Source organism: Cynocephalus volans, chromosome 4, assembly GCF_027409185.1.
Source record: "Cynocephalus volans isolate mCynVol1 chromosome 4, mCynVol1.pri, whole genome shotgun sequence".
Lineage (NCBI taxonomy): Eukaryota > Metazoa > Chordata > Mammalia > Dermoptera > Cynocephalidae > Cynocephalus > Cynocephalus volans.
In genome coordinates, this window is record NC_084463.1 from 65,549,292 (window position 1) to 65,566,535 (window position 17,244).

The 17,244-nt window shown below is 37.4% G+C and overlaps 1 pseudogene; it reads left to right on the forward strand.

Annotated features, from left to right (window-relative positions):
- Nucleotides 1-17,244, forward strand: part of LOC134376177 (probable ATP-dependent RNA helicase DDX10) — a 44,151-nt pseudogene that overhangs the window by 1,187 nt on the left and 25,720 nt on the right.

Here is a 17,244-nt window from a genome sequence, read left to right on the forward strand (position 1 = left end):
GATGATGATTTGATCCCGGCTCCTGCTCACCAGATGTGTGACTCTGGGCAAGTTACTCTGTTTGCTTCCCTTTTCTTGTCTTTAAAAGGTGTAATAATAGTACCTACCTTATAAGTCGTTATGGGGATTTAGTAAGATAATGCATGTGAAGCATTCTGCACAACACCTGGCACATAGAGATATTCCATATATTCGCTGTTATATCATTACTGCTACTGTTGTATACAAAGCACTTCAAGAAGGCACTGTAAAGTAAATTGCTATTAGATTTCATTTCGAACTGTGAGTAGAATTGCCTAGGGAGTATAGCCTCAGCCCTTTTTTGGTTTATTCCTGTGTACCAGTGACTTCTTATTGTGTTCTGCCCAGAGCTCTTCTGAGTTCGTATTCTTATTTCTGACTATACTGGATGTTTTACCTAATAGAGTCACAGGATACGTTAAGTGCCAGAAGTCATTTTCTTTTCCCTCATACCTCAGCAACCCCTCCTAAATCCATAATCCTATGTATTAGTTTCCTGTTGCCATTCTAACAAATTACCACAACCTTGGTGGCTTAAAATAATAGAAATTTATTCTCTCACAGTTCTGGAGACCAGAAGTCTGAAATCAGTTTCACTGGGCCAAAATCAAGGCATCATCAGGTCCATGATCCCTCCAGAGGCTCTAGGGGAAAATCTGTTCCTTGCTTCTTGTAGCTTCTCGTGGCTGCCAACATTCCTTGGCTTGTGGCTGTATAACTCCAATCTCTGCCTCCGTGGACATGTTGCCTTCTTCTGTTCTCTGTCAAGTCTGTCTCTGCTGTCCTTTTATAAGGACACTTGTGGTTGCATTAGGGCCCGCTTAGATAATCCAGGATAAAATTTCCCTATTTCAAGAAGTGTGATTAATTTTTATCACACCTGCAAAGTCACTTTTTCCCTATAAGGGAACATTCATAGGTTCCAGGGGTTAGGTAGGGCATCGACATATTTGGGGACCATCTTTTAGCTTAGCACATCCTAGCTCCACCATCTAAGCAGACCATTGAGCCAGAAAACCTAGAAGAAATCCTAGACACTTCTCTTTTACCCATTCTTATAACCATCTGACTGATCACACTGGTGATCTATTCTGCTTCTTAAATTTCTCAAGTGCATCTCCATCTCTACTGCTATCCCCTAGGTCAGGCCTCATCATCTCTTGTCTAGAATACTACGGTAGGTGTCGCTTACAGCAGGGGTCAGCAAACCTTTTCTGTAAATGATAGTACATGTTTTCAGCTTTGCAGGTCATAAGGGTAGAACTATTCAACTCTGTCCTTGTAACACAAAAGCTGCCATAGAAGTATGTAAATGAGTGAGTATCGTGTTCCAGTAAAACTTTAATTAGTGAAACAGGTGGCCAAGGGGATTTGGCTCTTAGGCCTTTTACATCCCTAGTCTATTCTCAATCATTTTACTCCTGATTAAAACCTTTACTTGGCTCACAGTTACTTTCAGGAAAATTTTCAAACAATGTGTCAACATGTTCTAGTCTATTGAAAAACTAAGTTATTTGTGGTCAGGTAGACCTGTTTTAAATCTCACTGAATTTAGGTATTGACTAGCTGCATTTCTTAATGTTCGTTGAGTCTCAGTTTCCCAATTCAACAAACAGATTATTAATCACCCAGAGGTTGTAAGGTTCAAATAATGTATGTAAACCAAGCAGTACATGACAAGCACACATGAAGGAATGATTTGCAGTTTGGTGAATTGGCCATGTTTCTTGATGCTTCTTGATGTTTCTTCTCCAGTACTTGATGTTTTCACTGCTTGTAGTGAGCATTCCCATTCTCCCACCCACCCTAGGGATACGTAGTACTTGTCCTTCATGATTTGTTTTACACTTCTCTTATTGACCTCCCCAGGCAGAGTTAGGGCTGCTGTGCATCTGTAGGGTTGTGTAAATACCTTTATTATAGCATTTATGACCTGGCTGTGATGATTTGCTTCTTTATTTAACTTCTTTAACTGCCTGCTAGATCATGAACCTCTCAAGTTCAGAGACCAGTGATATACAGTCATCCCTAGGTATTCATAAGGGATTGGTTCTAGGACATCTCTCCCCCTGTCCCCCCCCCAACTGTATACCCAAATCCATTGCTCAAGTCCCTCATATAAAATGGCATAGTATTTGCATACAACCTGTGCATGTCCTCCCATATACTTTGTCATCTCTAAATTATCTGTAATATTTAATACAATGTAAATGCTGTGTGAATAGCTGTTATACTGTATTGTTTAGGGAATAATGGCAAGAAGAGCCTGTACATGTTCAGTACAGACACAACCATCTGTTTTTTTTCTTGAATGTTTTGGATCTACATTTGGTTGAATCCATGGATGTGGAATGGATGTGGAACCCACAGATATGGAGGGTCCACCGAAGTCATCTTTGCTCTCCTGAGACTGGTAGCACAGTGCTTGTCCTTGAGGAGGTGCTCAGTCAGTGTTGAGATGATGTTTGGTGTAAGATTAGACCTTTTCCAGAGGCTTTGCTCTGGTTGTAGCATTGGCTCATTCTTTTTGGTCTCTTGTTTTAATGATAATTCGTAACATTTATCAAACTTTTGTACATGTTGACTTACCATATCCTCATAACAAACAACCATGTGAAATTGTTCCCATTACACGGATGAGAAGACATTAAGGCATAGCAAGGTTAAATTATTTGCACAAGGTTAAATAGCTAGTGAAAAAGGAGTTCTAGCCCAGGCAGTCTAGGTCTGACACCAGACTCCAAACCACCGTACTTTACTGAGATTCATTTGTTAAACAAATGTTTAAATTCCAATCTTTTCATTAAGTTGAAGGAATAGCTCTTTTTCCTCTGAGCATTGTTCTGTTTTATTTTTCTAATTTTAGACATATTTTAAGATTTGGTCAAGAAATAATGGGGCCAGCAATACTAGCATGTAATCATTTAAATAGCAGATTTGTTACTCTCTTGGTAACCAAGGTGCAGACTCCTCATTGTGTGGCTCCTCAGGTGGTAGCATTTGGGAATACAACTTTTATTATAGAACCAGGGTACATGGTGGTGCTTAGTTGCCTCACTGGTGAAATACTGAACAATTGGATTTATAAACCTTTGAAACAATTTGACAGGCACTTGTTGAGGCCTATGTAAATGTACATAGGAAAAATTCATATCTGGGTCCCTAGGGAACGGTGATGCAGTGGAGTGCGGTTGATACATTTTGACAAATTTTATAATAGTAAATATGTATAAATGTTATAATAGTAAATAGTATATAGGTAACTCAGTGCTGTGGAGTTAGAGGATGGTGTAATTAGGGGGAAAAGGTTGAGTTACTGGGCAAGGTGCTCCTTCTGGCCAAATGTATTAGAAAAACCGTGTTTCCTCTGGACTTGCTGTCTTCTTCCTGGTGGTTGCAGCCTCAGGCAGGCCTGGTTTGGGGAGCTGGGTGGATGGGTTCAGCCCACCATACCTCAGCTTTACCAGCTGCCTTTGTGCTGTGTGCAAGCTGTCCAGCTGTTTGTGGTAGCCATGAGTGGAGCTCATTCTCTCTTTTTTTTTTCTTTTGACACCTCGAGATCATTGGGTAGGAGCTAGTTCTTGAATGATGAGTTCACCAGATGGAAAAGATTGGCAAGGACATTCTAGGTGGAGGAGCAACATGAGGAAATACAAAGAAATGTGAAAATGCATAGAGTTTTTTGAGGGAGGAAATACTCCTTGGAGTGTTGCATGCGTTCCTCCATTGGCTTCATATGGGTTGGAGAAGAGATTTTTTTTTGCAGGTGGGTTGTGAGTGACTCTCGAGGCTGTGGTAAGCAGAATAACAACCTAAAGATGTCTGCATCCTAATCCCTGGAACCTGTGAATATGTAAGATGGCAAGGGGTCAGTTAATCAGCTGACCTTAAAGTAGGATGCTTAGCCTAGGATATCCAGGTAGGCCCATTATAATCATAAGGGTCCTTAAAAGTGGGAGGCAGCACAGTCTGTGTCAGTGTGATGTGGCAAAGACTTGATGGCCATTGTTGGCCTTAAAGATGGGAGGGGGAACATATCTTAGAAATGTGGGCAGCCTTTAGAAGCTGGAAAAGGCTAGGAAATGGACTCTCCCTTAGAGCAATCAGAAAGAATTCAGCCTGGCTGACTTTTTTGTTTTAGCCAAGTAAAACCCAGTTTGGATTACTGACCTCCAGAACTGTAAGATAATACATTTGTGTGGGGTTAAGCAACTGTAGTAATTTGTTATAGCAACAGTAAGAAATTTATACAGAGGCCATGCTCAGAGACTTTATCTGGAAGCAATGGGAAGTCTGGTGGCAATTAGAGAATATGTCCCAGTTATAAAGGTTCTGGAGGCTGAGACCAGGTAGAAGACTATTGGTGTAGCCTAGGTCTTGGGTCCTCTGAGAAGCAGATGGCAAGATGGGATTCGATGAATTGGAGATTTATCGGGGAGAAATGCCTGCGAAGGATGAAGGAAAGAACAGGAATAGGAAGGGAGAGGAGAGGAGGAAAGAAGGAACAGGTAGGGAGTCTGACTGTAGCACAGTTGTAAGAAAGCTTCAGCCAGCTGATGGGGAGTTTCTGTTCCAAAGTTGTCAATTAGAGGAACCCCCCCAGCCTGCAGTAATACTGCTACTGAACTTAGTCACTGACTAGGAGCAGCCAGGGAAAGCATGGTGTTTTCAGTGGTGGATCTACAGGGGTGACAGCTGGCAGGGTCAGTCGGCTGTGCTCCCCGCAGTAGGAGATCTGGCTTGTGTCTTTCTAAGGACATCACATACGGTGTATGTGATGGAGAACTGGAATTGAGGCTTATTGAAAAGTGATGAACTATTTGTTGTAGTTCAGCAGCTGTTTTCACTGCTGGATGGCTCAAAGTCTGTATCTGGGATTCACTGAGATTTTTACGATAATCACCTGTGCTATATAGAAACTCAGCATTCTAATCCTGCCTTTTTTTCCAATTAAAATTTGGTCTGGTGTGATTTGAGGCACATTGCTTTTCTCCTCTTGATTGCAATAGGTGGAGCACTCTAGGAAGGTTTTATACTTTTTTCTCTAGGCATTATTCACTTTTGTGAGAAATAGCTATTATCAGAGAGAGGTGGAAGAAGGTGGTTAAGTGATATTCACTCTGTTCTCCCCTCTGCCCCCTCCAACTTTTCCACAACCGTTGGGAAGTCTTTAGAAAGGACTTTCCTGACTTAAGAAGAATAATGATACAGATTTTAGTGAGAGTGTGAGGATTGTGGAGACAGGAGTGAATCCCCCCATCCTCAAGCAAAAGATAGTGTTATTCTGTTTATAGGAACCACAGCCGTCTTCTGCTGTGTATACACCTTCTGCTGTATATAGTACTTCTGCTAAGTATTGCTTGGACTGTAACAGACTCTTCTTGAGCCAGGTTGGTAAACTTCTTCTGTAAAGCCAGATAAACTTAGGCTTTGTGGGCTACACAATCTCTGTCACAACTGCATAAACAATATGTAAATGAATGGTTGTAGCCGTGCTCCAATAAGACTTTTCTTACAAAAACAGGCAGCAAATTGGGATTGGCCTGCAGGCTGTAGTTTGCTGACCCCCTGTTCTAGAGCATCAGCAGGATCAAAATTTCTTTCTCTTTCTTTGGTGACCTCTTTTTTTTTCTACTAGTTTAATTCAGTGTGTTGTTTTCTTTTTAAATGCATTATTCTTTTTTTTTTAATTTTTAACTTTTTTGTTTTGCCATTAAACAATGTAAACTTTTTTTTTTGTCGCCCTTTGCCAATTTCTCCCTAATTCTCCCCCTCCCCCTTTCCCACCTCTGGTGGCCTCAGCTTTGTTCTCTTCTTCTGAAAGTTCAAGGAATTATTGATTGTTGTATCTTTCTTTTTTTTTCCCCTCAGCTCCTACTTATGAGGGAGGACATGTGGTATTTCTTTCTGTACCTGGCTTATTCCACTTAACATAATTTTCTCTAAGTTTGCCCATGTTGCTGCAAATAGCAGAATTTCATTCCCTTTTATGGCAGACTAGAATTCTATTTTGTATGTATGCCACATTTTCCTTATCCAGTCATTTGTCGATGAACATTTAGGTTGGATCCAACTCTTAGTTGTTGTAAATAGAGCTGCAGTAAACATAGGAGTGCAGGAATTCCTTCGACATGATGATTTCCATTCCTTTAGGTATATACCCAGCAGTGGAATTGCTGGATTGTATGGCAGTTCTACCTGTAGTTGTTTGAGGAAACTCCATACTGTTGTCCATAATGGCTGTACAAATTTACAGTCTCACTAACAGTGTAGAAGTGTTCCCCAGTGACCTCTTTTTAAGATTATGATGTTGTTTTATATTGTAATGGTTGACAGTAGAATGTTGGAACAGTTTCACTCTTCGAAGATTCCTCTCTAAGAGGTTTACAGACTTTAGAAAAATGTGCAGTATTTTGTTTGAGGAGCCCACCTTGCCTGTGCTGTGTCTCTTGATGGGGATCATAGAGGGTGTTGCCAGTCTACCTCCTCCTGTAGGCATTCCGTTCCCTGTGAAAACAGCTTTCTAGCTGATAGTACAACAGTGCAAGGATGACCACACCTAATTTTAATGTCCTGTTTGGAAGATTATCCACTGAAGTTTCTTGCTGGGACAGGATGTCATTTGAATAAGTCATTCTTTTTTTAGTATATGTGCTGCCAAAACAAGCACTGAGTAATCATTCTTCTAATGCTAGTACACTGATTCTGCCTCCTCTCATAATGTCTGAAATGATTTGTAAGGATTATGACAACGTTTTAACATTTGTGTTTTCAGTATTTGTGGGCAGAGAGTAACCCTGGCCTGGGTTACATCAAGAACGCTGGGAAAGATAATGTGTAGATTGTGAAATGAAATACAGCTGCCATCCCTTTGCTGCCTAGAGTGTAACTTAAAAAAATGAGCATTACAGATGCAACTTTCCCCTTTTGTGAATCACGAATAATTTGGCGGCATATTCCCAGATATGAGCAGTAGTTCCTGTGTTCAGTATCTGTAATAAAATAATTCTTCTGAGCAGCTGAAATGAAATTCAGAAAATTGGATTTATGCTAATAAAGAACATTAGTAATGAAGATTTGGATAATGCAAAGTTAAAGGGCAAAACATTACTTATCATGGCATCAGAGCATGACACAGACATTTCTCCTGATTTCTTTGAAATAATACTGTTCCTTTAGTATACCCCCAAAATGAGTAGTTTCTCAGGTTGGATTTCATAGGCCACTGATTTATGATTAAAATTTTGAAAAGATTGTGCTCACAAGATCTGCTTCTTTCAACTAAGATCTACTTTTTTCAATCTTTTGTACAAGTAGTGCATATAGAACTATTTTCATCGTGGTCTGTGGCTTGTAGTCATTTTGTCCCTTATTTTTTTTACACTGATATCCCTTAAAGGATGACTGAAAGTAAATTTTCTTTCTAAAGTTGAGGTGGTGATGACTTACTGTGTTAATATCTTGGAGGTGAAGGATGTTGAAGGTATTAATGTATGTTACTCACATGTGTAGTAATTTATTTTTTAATCAACTTCAATGGTTTTACAGACTTACAGTTTTGATTCAGGACAGCTTCCTCAAGGCAAATTTCCTTTCAGAGGGAATGATGACTTTTAATTAGCAGTGATGATTGAATTTAATCCTGCCATACCAAGGATGAGCTAGGCAGTACAAGGTAGAGAAAAAGTGATTTCATTGTGAAATAAATGAATTATCCTGTAGGTTATTTTGTCTTTTCTGACATTGTCCCCTTTTGTCCTTTTTTTCTAGATAAATGTAAATGAAATCACCAGATTTTCAGATTTCCCCTTGTCCAAAAAAACATTGAAAGGTAGGTATATGGTGATCTTGGGACATGTTATTGGATTTCTTGATGCTTTTTTATAAATCAGAGAGGATTTAGGGAGTTTAACCTGAAAAATCTTACTTTGATATCATGAAAACCAATTAAAAATGAGCAGTATTAATTTGAGTTTTAACAATCTGTCAGTCTCATGATTTCTAGACCAAAGAACATTGAAAAAAAAAAAAAAGATGCTAGGAGCCTCTGAATAATTAAAATGAAACCTAATCGTGTTAGTTAAAATAAGCAAAGGAACAAACAAAAATTTGATACCCTCTGTATTGGTTTGCTAGGGTTGCCAAAACAAAATACCTAACTGGGTGTCTTATTTATTTTTTCACAGTTCTGGAGGCTAGAAGTCTGAGAAGAAGGTGCTGTCAGGGTTGGTTTCTTCTCAGGGCCATAAGGGAGGGATCTTTTTCAGGCCTCCCTCTTTGGCTTGTGGACAGCTGCCCTCTTGCTGCCCCTCTGTCTTTTTTTTTAATTGACAAGAATTGTATGTGTTGTATACAACATAATGTTTTGAAATATGTATCAGAGTACTTTGAAAAGGTTGTGGAAAAATGGAATTAAAATGTAATATGAATCCTTCCATGAACTTTTTGAAGGCTCCTCATATATGTTGTGGAATGGTTAAATAAAGCCAATTAACATTTGCATTCCCTCACTTTTTTTTTTTTTTTTTTTGGTAAGAACACTTAAAATTTACTCTTACTCTTAGCAGTTTTCAAGTATACAGTATATTATAAGTAACTATAGTCACCATGATGCACAATAAGCATCTTGAACTTATTCTTTAAAGGCTGCATAGTATTCCACTGAGTGTATATGTACTGTATTTTCTTTATCCTTTGCTAGACACTTAGGTTGATTTCATGTCTTGGCTATTATGAATAATGCTGCAATGAACATGGGCGTGCACATCTTTCTTCAACATACTGATTTCATATCCTTTGGATATATACCCAGTAGTGGGATTATTGGATCATATTGTAACTTGCTACCTATTCACATGGTTGTCCTTCTATGCATGTCACCCTTGGCGTCAGTTTGTTCAAAATTCTTCTTAAAAAGACGCCAGTCATGGTGGATTAGAGTCTACCCTGAGGGACTCATTTTAACTTAATCCCCTCTTTAAAGGATCTGTCTGTCTCTAAATACAGTCACCTTCTGAGGTACTGGAGGTGAGGACTTCAACAAAGGAGTTTTGGGAAGACACAACTGAGCCTGTAACACTAGGATTTTCTAAAGTATCATTTTCCCTTTCCACACTGCCAGGCTTGCAAGAAGCCCAGTACCGTCTGGTTACTGAGATACAGAAGCAGACCACTGGGTTGGCTTTGCAAGGTAAAGATGTACTTGGAGCTGCCAAAACTGGATCTGGCAAGACTTTGGCTTTCCTTGTTCCGGTAAGTGCTTTACTTACATTGGATCAGATCCTCTATTATACAATTTTATAACATTCTGTACCTTAGGTGCGAATGAGTAATTATGTAAATAGTTGTCTTCATATTGGATTTCCTGGCTAGAATGCAAGCTTTATTAGGAGCCACATCTGTCTTGTTCTCCACCATATTCCCCAGATCCTATTGCACAGGGTGGGCACTCAGAAACGTATTGAATGAATAAATGATTGTGCCTTGACAAGCCTTTACATTCTTGAAGGTTGTTGGGTGTTCCAGTATGGCAATTCAGTGCAGTAGGACTGGTGGGGAAATCTGTTCCTGTTATCACCCTTGCAAACCTGCCAATAGCATTTATTCTTGCTACCTATTTAGGACAAAGCTGAAATATTGTCATGTTAAGGAGATCTGGACATTTGTTAAGAATTTCCTGGGTCATTGACATGTCCCAGTAAAACAGTAGAGCTTCCTAGGAATTCACTTACATCTCAGTTACATAGTTTGTCTCCTAATTTTTGATTGCTACAAAATAATTGTCCCAGAAAAATCACATTTTAGTATTTGTTCCAAGTATTGCAAAATCATTTTGCTCTTAAGTCCTAGTTTTTTTTAAAGCAGAGTATCCATACAGTTAGAGAATTCAGTCAATATATAACTTCAGCAGTAACACAGCTAAAAGTTTATTTTTATGTGGTTATTGCTCAGAAAATGATAAATATTTTTCTTCAGTGTGTTTTAATGGTTTGTGGGCTACACATACCTTTCACTGATATCCAGTCTCCTGATGGGATAGCTCTGGCAGCAGCTGAGCTACCATGGGGCTTCTTTTCCTTTCCTTCTGAGTTAGAGGTGGATGCTTCTGATGGAAGAAAAAGAAACAAAATCTGTTCTTTAGGATTGGATAAAACTTGAGTGTTATGTCTTCTGCTTAGAGGGTGCCTTTGATTTGAGGGGCAATACTGAGATGTGGGTCAAAAAGCTGATTTCTCTAAGGACTTACTGAATATGAGTTTGTTGTCTTTTTTGAGGTGCTGGAAGCCTTATATCATCTGCAATGGACCTCAACAGATGGGCTGGGGGTTCTGATAATATCACCCACGAGAGAACTGGCCTATCAGACCTTTGAGATTCTCAGAAAAGTGGGAAAGAATCATGACTTTAAAAAAAAAAAAAAAAAGAATCATGACTTTTCAGCTGGTCTCATCATTGGTGGAAAGGTTTGTCTTTTTGTCCTTTTCCTTCTTTCTTTCCTTCTACCATGTTGAAGCATTGTGGCACTTGACAGGCGAGAGGTGGAGACTTCATCGAAACAGACTGACCTCCTAGGCAGGTCCTCATAGGTAGTGATGCTTTGGTGTGGTGACTGTCATCTAGGGTCTGGTCCCGAAAGTCTGTTTTTGTCAGGGTATCTGAATTGATGAAGCTCTCAGAGATAGATTTACTCTAATCAGCCTATAAATCTACTTATTTATATATATTGGGAAAGATGACATTTCAGGATGTGGACTGGTACCTTTAATAAAATATCTGTCTAGGAGGTTGAATAATTCACAACATTGCTATGTCAGCAGTAGAAGAAAGGAACGTAGGTTGTTTTGAGGAGTGTTTATTTTAGGTCATGGTTAAAACTTGCTGTCCAATTTTTGTTCTACTTTATAGTACATTTGGAATGCCTCTATCTGCTAGAATCTCCTCTAGACTGAAGATAAGTTCTTAACTTCTTGAATTTCTATGCAAACATACACAAAAGAGGAAAGAATAGCATCCAGACCCTCATGTACTCATGTACCTGTCACCCAGCTTAACAATTAACAACATTCTGTGGTTCTTGTCTCAAGGAGAGAGAACCTCTAAAATGTAGAGAGCTTGGCTCTTTTTTTTTTTTTTCAGTCCACAAAGTGTGGTGAGTAGCGTTGGAGAGCTTGTTGAGTGTTCCTGGGTACTGATTTAAAGAATGGGGGTAATTCTGGGTTTTAAGTCAATTCTGGTGGCCTTAATAGGAAATCAAGACTTACAAATGGAGCATTCATTTAATATATACGGGGGGGGGGTACTTCAAAAAGTTCATGGAAAAATAGAATTAAAAGATAATACAAATCGTTCTATGAAAATTTTGAAGATCCCTGGTGTGTGTGTAATTTTTTTTGTTGTTTTTTTGCCTCAAATCTGGGTATGACTAAGAATCTAGAAGACCCCTGTATTAGTCAGGGTTCTCCAGAGAGACAGAATCAATAGGATATGTTATAATTATGAGAGGGATTTATTCGGGGGATAAGCTCACATGGCTATGAAGAAAAGTCCCACGATAGGCTGTCTATAAACCGGATGCCAGTAGTGTGGCTCAGTCCAAGTCCAAAGGCCTCAAAACCAGGGAAGCTGATGGTGTCCTTGGTGTAAGTTCTGGAACCCCAAAACTGAAGAGTCTCAAGTCTGATGTCCAGGAGAGACAGGAGAGAAGAGTGTATCCCAGCTCCAGCAGATCCAGAGAGCGAGCGGTTCACCTCTTTCTTCTGTCTCTTTTGTTCTTTCCGGACCTCCAGAAGATCGGATGGTTCCCATCCATACTGAGGGTGGGTCTTTCACACCCAGGCCACTCAGACTCTCATACTAATCTCTGCTGGAAACACCCCCATGGACACACCTGAAAAGATTGCTTTACCAGGTTTCTCAGCATTCCTTCATCTAACCAAGTCGCCATCTATAATTAACCTTCACAACCTCTGAGCTCTTTAGGTCTTCACTCAGGAATTTGATTTAGCCCCCAAATTTGGATGCACTGCAGAAATAGAAGAGAGAAGTTATGTTTTTTTCCTGAATATGTAAACTGCTATGATAAAATGCCACATGCAGATGGCTTTTTATAGTTTTGGTATACAGGCTGCTCAGTGATGTGTCTGTGTAATCAAAAGAAAGAACTGTTTTCAGGATCTGAAACGTGAAGCTGAGAGGATCAACAATGTAAATATACTTGTTTGCACACCGGGTCGGCTTCTTCAACACATGGATGAAACGATATGTTTTCATGCTACTAATCTCCAAATGTAGGTGAGTCTAACAAATTTCTAATGGAAAATAACTCAGACTGAGGAGAGAGCCATCACATTTTAATGATATAAATGTTATATTAGATAACTATAATGATTAAAAACATTCTGAGGAATAACTTTTAAGTTTTTTGGCATGTGGGCTCCAAACCTAGAGAATACAATTAGCCCTTTTTTTCTTTTTCTTTTTCTTTCTTTTTCTTTTTTAAATATGTACTCTTATATGTGAAATTAGGTACTTCAATATTAGACATTGCCGAGAGTTTTTTAAATCTGTCACAGCCACTTCTGATCACTGAAACGTCAAATTGGCATTTTTTAAAATGAACTTTTTCTGTTTTGCTTGGTGATACTACCTAATGTGTATTCTTTTAATCAACTTTTTATTTTTGAATACTTGTAGATTTGTGGAAAAGTTACAATGATGGTAAGAGTTCCTTTGTTCCCTTCACCCAGTTTTCCCTGATGTTAACATCTTGCTTAACTATGGCATCTTTATCAAAACTAAGATCAATATTGGTATGTTATGTAAATGCCAGGCTTTATTCAGATTTCACCAGTTTTTCCACCGATGTCCTTTTTATTTTTTTAGGGTCCAATCCAGGATACTACATTGCATTTAGTCTGATATATATTTTAAATATTATAGTTCAACTTGCATTTTCTTTTTTAGTTCTTGATGAAGCAGATAGAATCTTGGATATGGGCTTTGCTGATACCATGAATGCTATTATTGAAAATCCTCCCAAGAGACATCAGACTTTACTTTTCTCAGCAACACAAACCAAATCTGTAAAGGACCTTGCACGCTTGAGTTTGAAAAACGCTGAGTATGTCTGGGTTCATGAGAATGCAAAATATAGGTATGTACTCTTTGGTTCAATCAAAAAATCAATGTTCTTTTTTAGTTTAAGAATTTGATATTTTAAATTTATGTTTTCTAGGAAATAAAACGTTTTATGTTATTAGATGTGCTAAGCATAGTAAATATATCAGTTAAAATTACTCAAATTTTGGATATATCTTTAATGTGAGTATGCTCTAAAGCAGCATTTCCCAAAATGTGGTTTGGGAACATTATTTTTTCTATAAGATGTTAACAGGTATTTTACCATTTGCCAGCTCTTCTCTCCTCCCACCACTCCCCCAGATAAATGAGAGAGGGGATGAATTCCTGGATAGATAAATAGCAAATGTTGAGTCAAAGTGAAACAGTTTTTTTTACGTCAAGATTTCTCAGAACCTTTAATGTTTTCATGGATGTTGTGACTCCTCAAAGCAGTGGGAGGTAGATACAGCTTGCTACATTTACCAAAATTATTTGGGTATGTAATCATTCTTTGGCAGTATTACGCAAGACCAATGTGCTATGGAGAACATTTTATCAAATGCATTAAGAGTTAGCAAAATATCTTTGTTTAAAATTGTTTTAGCATCTGTTATTTTGTCTTGGTTTCACTAAAAACTGGAAGTAAAATATGTGTGTTTATGTGACAGTAAAAAGTGTGTGTGTTAGTGGTATGCAAATGGTTGAGGGAAACTGTATTTCGATATGACAATTGGAAGTATGTGTATATTGGGTATGAATCATTATAGATTATGGACATACTTGACTTCCAGAAGAAATGTTTTCCAGTGAATATAAGTTGGATTCTGTGTTGAAGACATTAATATGGATTCAATTGTACCATTATTTGTATCTTAAAACTTTCATTTCTTCTTGCTATGAAATGTTAGTATAACAAGAAATAGATTTGGAAAGTGAATTTGGTTATCCTGTTGGAAAGTCCCTATGTACAGAAAATATAGATATTCAGGCCCACCTTGACCTTCTTCATCAGATGTCTAGGATTAAAAAAGAGCCTAAAAGAGGCCAGACTATATGCTTCCAGGTGATCCTAACAGATAAACTTTGGAGAATCTGAGTACTGGTAGCTTTTGCTATCAAAAACTTGGCAGTGGAACAGGAAGAGATATTTGAGGTATAGTTTCTTTCTTGGCTTACTATTTAGTTGACATTGGTCTTTTAAAGTTGTGTTGAGATAACTATTGAAATTTGTTACAATTAACGTGATAATGTAAAGTCTACTATCTAAGTCTTTTGATTTTTCTCCTTTGTTCTTTTTGCTGTTTGCCTCGTGCTTATTTTCAAAATTCATTAGACACAAATTTTTCAATTATGAATTTCTAAAGCCTTCTATAATTTAAGTTAATTGTGCACAGTATCCCTATCCCTAATTTCTGTAGATGATAGAGTTGGTTATTATCTGTAGGTTATAAAATTTTTAGAGAAAAACTGAATGTGAAGACTTTGATTATATTTCGCAAATGATTGTTGAAATGCAGTTCCATCACTTGTGAAAATGTGGCTTTCAGGAAAAAGGTTTAGAAGGCAGATATGCAGCCACATAATTTATAAAACTACAGGGTGTATGATAGTGACTGCAGTGCTCTGTAGATCCATATTCATTGGAAGCCCTATAAAAAAGCATATGCTGTTGGGAATTTTGTCTGATGTAATTATTGACTTTTCCCCTTTAACAGTTAATACGTCATGACAAGTTATAATCAAGAATATCTTAAGGCATTATAGAATATCTACTCTCACATTATGAAGGAACTGGAAATTAAATTTTAAAAATTCACATCTTCTTGAAGTTGTATGTCACACTATACTTAGAAAAAGTGTAAGTTTTTTCTTTATATTGCTATATGTAGACAAATAGTGCTTCTAATGTTTTTATTTTTAAGAGAAAATAGTTGCCTTTGGGCCATAGTGACTTCCTGTTTTCCAGTGACTATAAGTTGAATTCTGTGGTACATTATAAAAAATTTCAAATTTGAGATACATATTTTGAGTTTATATTATTTGAGATACATACAAATTTAGTATTAAATTTTCTGTTAACTTGAAACATTAATCATTATAAAATGTTCCTTTTTATTTTTACTAATACTTTTTGCCCTTAAAGTCTAGTTTGATTGCTGTTAGTCTGCCGATAGCAGCTTTCTTTTGGTTAGTGTTTGCATGGTGAATCTTTCCCATCCTTTTTCTTTCTACGTTGTGTACACCCTTAACAGTTTTAGATTTGTCTTTGTAAGTAGCATATTGATTTTTATCTTGTATGATAATTGCTTTTTAACCTGGGTGTTTTCTTCTTGCATTTTTGTGCTTCCATTTGAGAATTTTTCTTTTAGTCAACGAATTTTCTTTTAGTACATGTTTGTTAGTGAAAAATTCTGGTTTGACTTTTCTGAAAACCTCTTTATTTTTTGAAGGCTGTCTTGGCAATTTTTTTTTTTTTTTTTTTTTTTTTTGCTTTTCAAAGGTATCTTCTATTGTGCTCTAGTTTCCATTATTTCTGTTAAAGTCAGCTGACAGTTCTCTTGTTCCTTTGAAGGTATTATTTTTTTTTTTTTGTAAGATTTTTCTCTTTGGTTTTTACTAAAAATCCTTTGTGCTCCGCCTATTCACTCCTCCTTAATGCCTGGCAACCAATGGCCTTTCTACTGTCTCCATCTTTGTCTTTTCCAGAATGTCATATAGTTGGAATTATAGTGTATATATCTTTTTCAGATTGGCTTCTTTCACTTAGTAATATGCATTTAAGATTCCTCCAGGTCTTTTCATGGCTTGAGAGCACGTTTCTTTTTAGCGCTGATTAGTATTTCATTGCCGGGATGTTACAATTTATTTATCCATTCACCTACTAAAGCACATCTTGATTATTTTCAAGGTTTGGCAATTATGAATAAATAAAGCTGCTATAAACATCCATGTGTAGGTTTCTGTGTGGACATTAAGTTTCAGCTCCTTTGGGTAAATACCAAGGAGCACAATTGCTAGACCAGATGGTAAGAGTATGTTTAGTTTTGTAAGGGGGAAAAAACAACAACAACAAAAAAACTGCCAAACTGTCTTCCAAAGTGGCTGGACTATTTTTTGCATTCCCGCCAACAGTGAGTGAGAGTTCCTGTTGTTCAGCATTGGCAGTGTTTGGTGTTGTCCGTGTTGGATTTTGGCCATTCTAATAAGTGTACTAGTATCTCATTGTTCTGATTTGCATTTCCCTATGACATATTGTGTGGAGCATCTTTTTATTTATTTGATTGTGTGTAGGCTGGGAATGAGCATCTTTTCATATGTTCATTTGCCATCTGTATAACCATCCTCTTTGGAGAGGTGTCTGTTAAAGTCTTTGGCCCATTTGATTGAGTTGTTTGTTATTGAGTTTTAAGAGTTCTTTGTATATTTTGGAGAACAGTCCTTTATCAGATGTCTTTTGCAATTATTTTCTCCCATTCTGTGGTTTGTCTTCTCATTCTCTTGATGGTATCTTTCACAGATCAGAAATTTTTACTTTTGGTGAAGTCCAGCTTATGTTCTCCTTTTGTGGATTGTGACTTTGTCTTATCTAAAACCAGTTGACTTCTAGTTTTTGATTGTTTCCCTTTTTTCCCTGTCAATATAAACACAGATACACACAGGTGCACATGTGTATGCGTATGTGTTGTATATGCGCACCCTGATAAATAGTACCAAACTATGTTCTGTTTTGCTACTGGCTTCTTAACAATGTATCATAGAGATTGCTCCACAGCAGTATATGGATAGATTTCTCATTCCTTTTTTATAGTTGCACGATATTTAATTGTGTGGATATACAATAGTTTATTCTGTGAGTTCCCAACTGATGGACATTTGGGTTGGATTTTCATCTTGTTTTTGTTTTTTATTGGAGTATTTTTGGAATAGAATCCTAAAAGTAGGTTTACTTAAAGAGCAAGTGCATGTGTATTTCTCTCCAACATTTTAATATGAAATTTCAAAAATGCAATAAGTACAAAGACTTTAACAGTAAACACCTTATACCTACACCTGGATGCTACCTAATTTACTAGCCATTTATCCATCCCTCTAACTGTATATTAA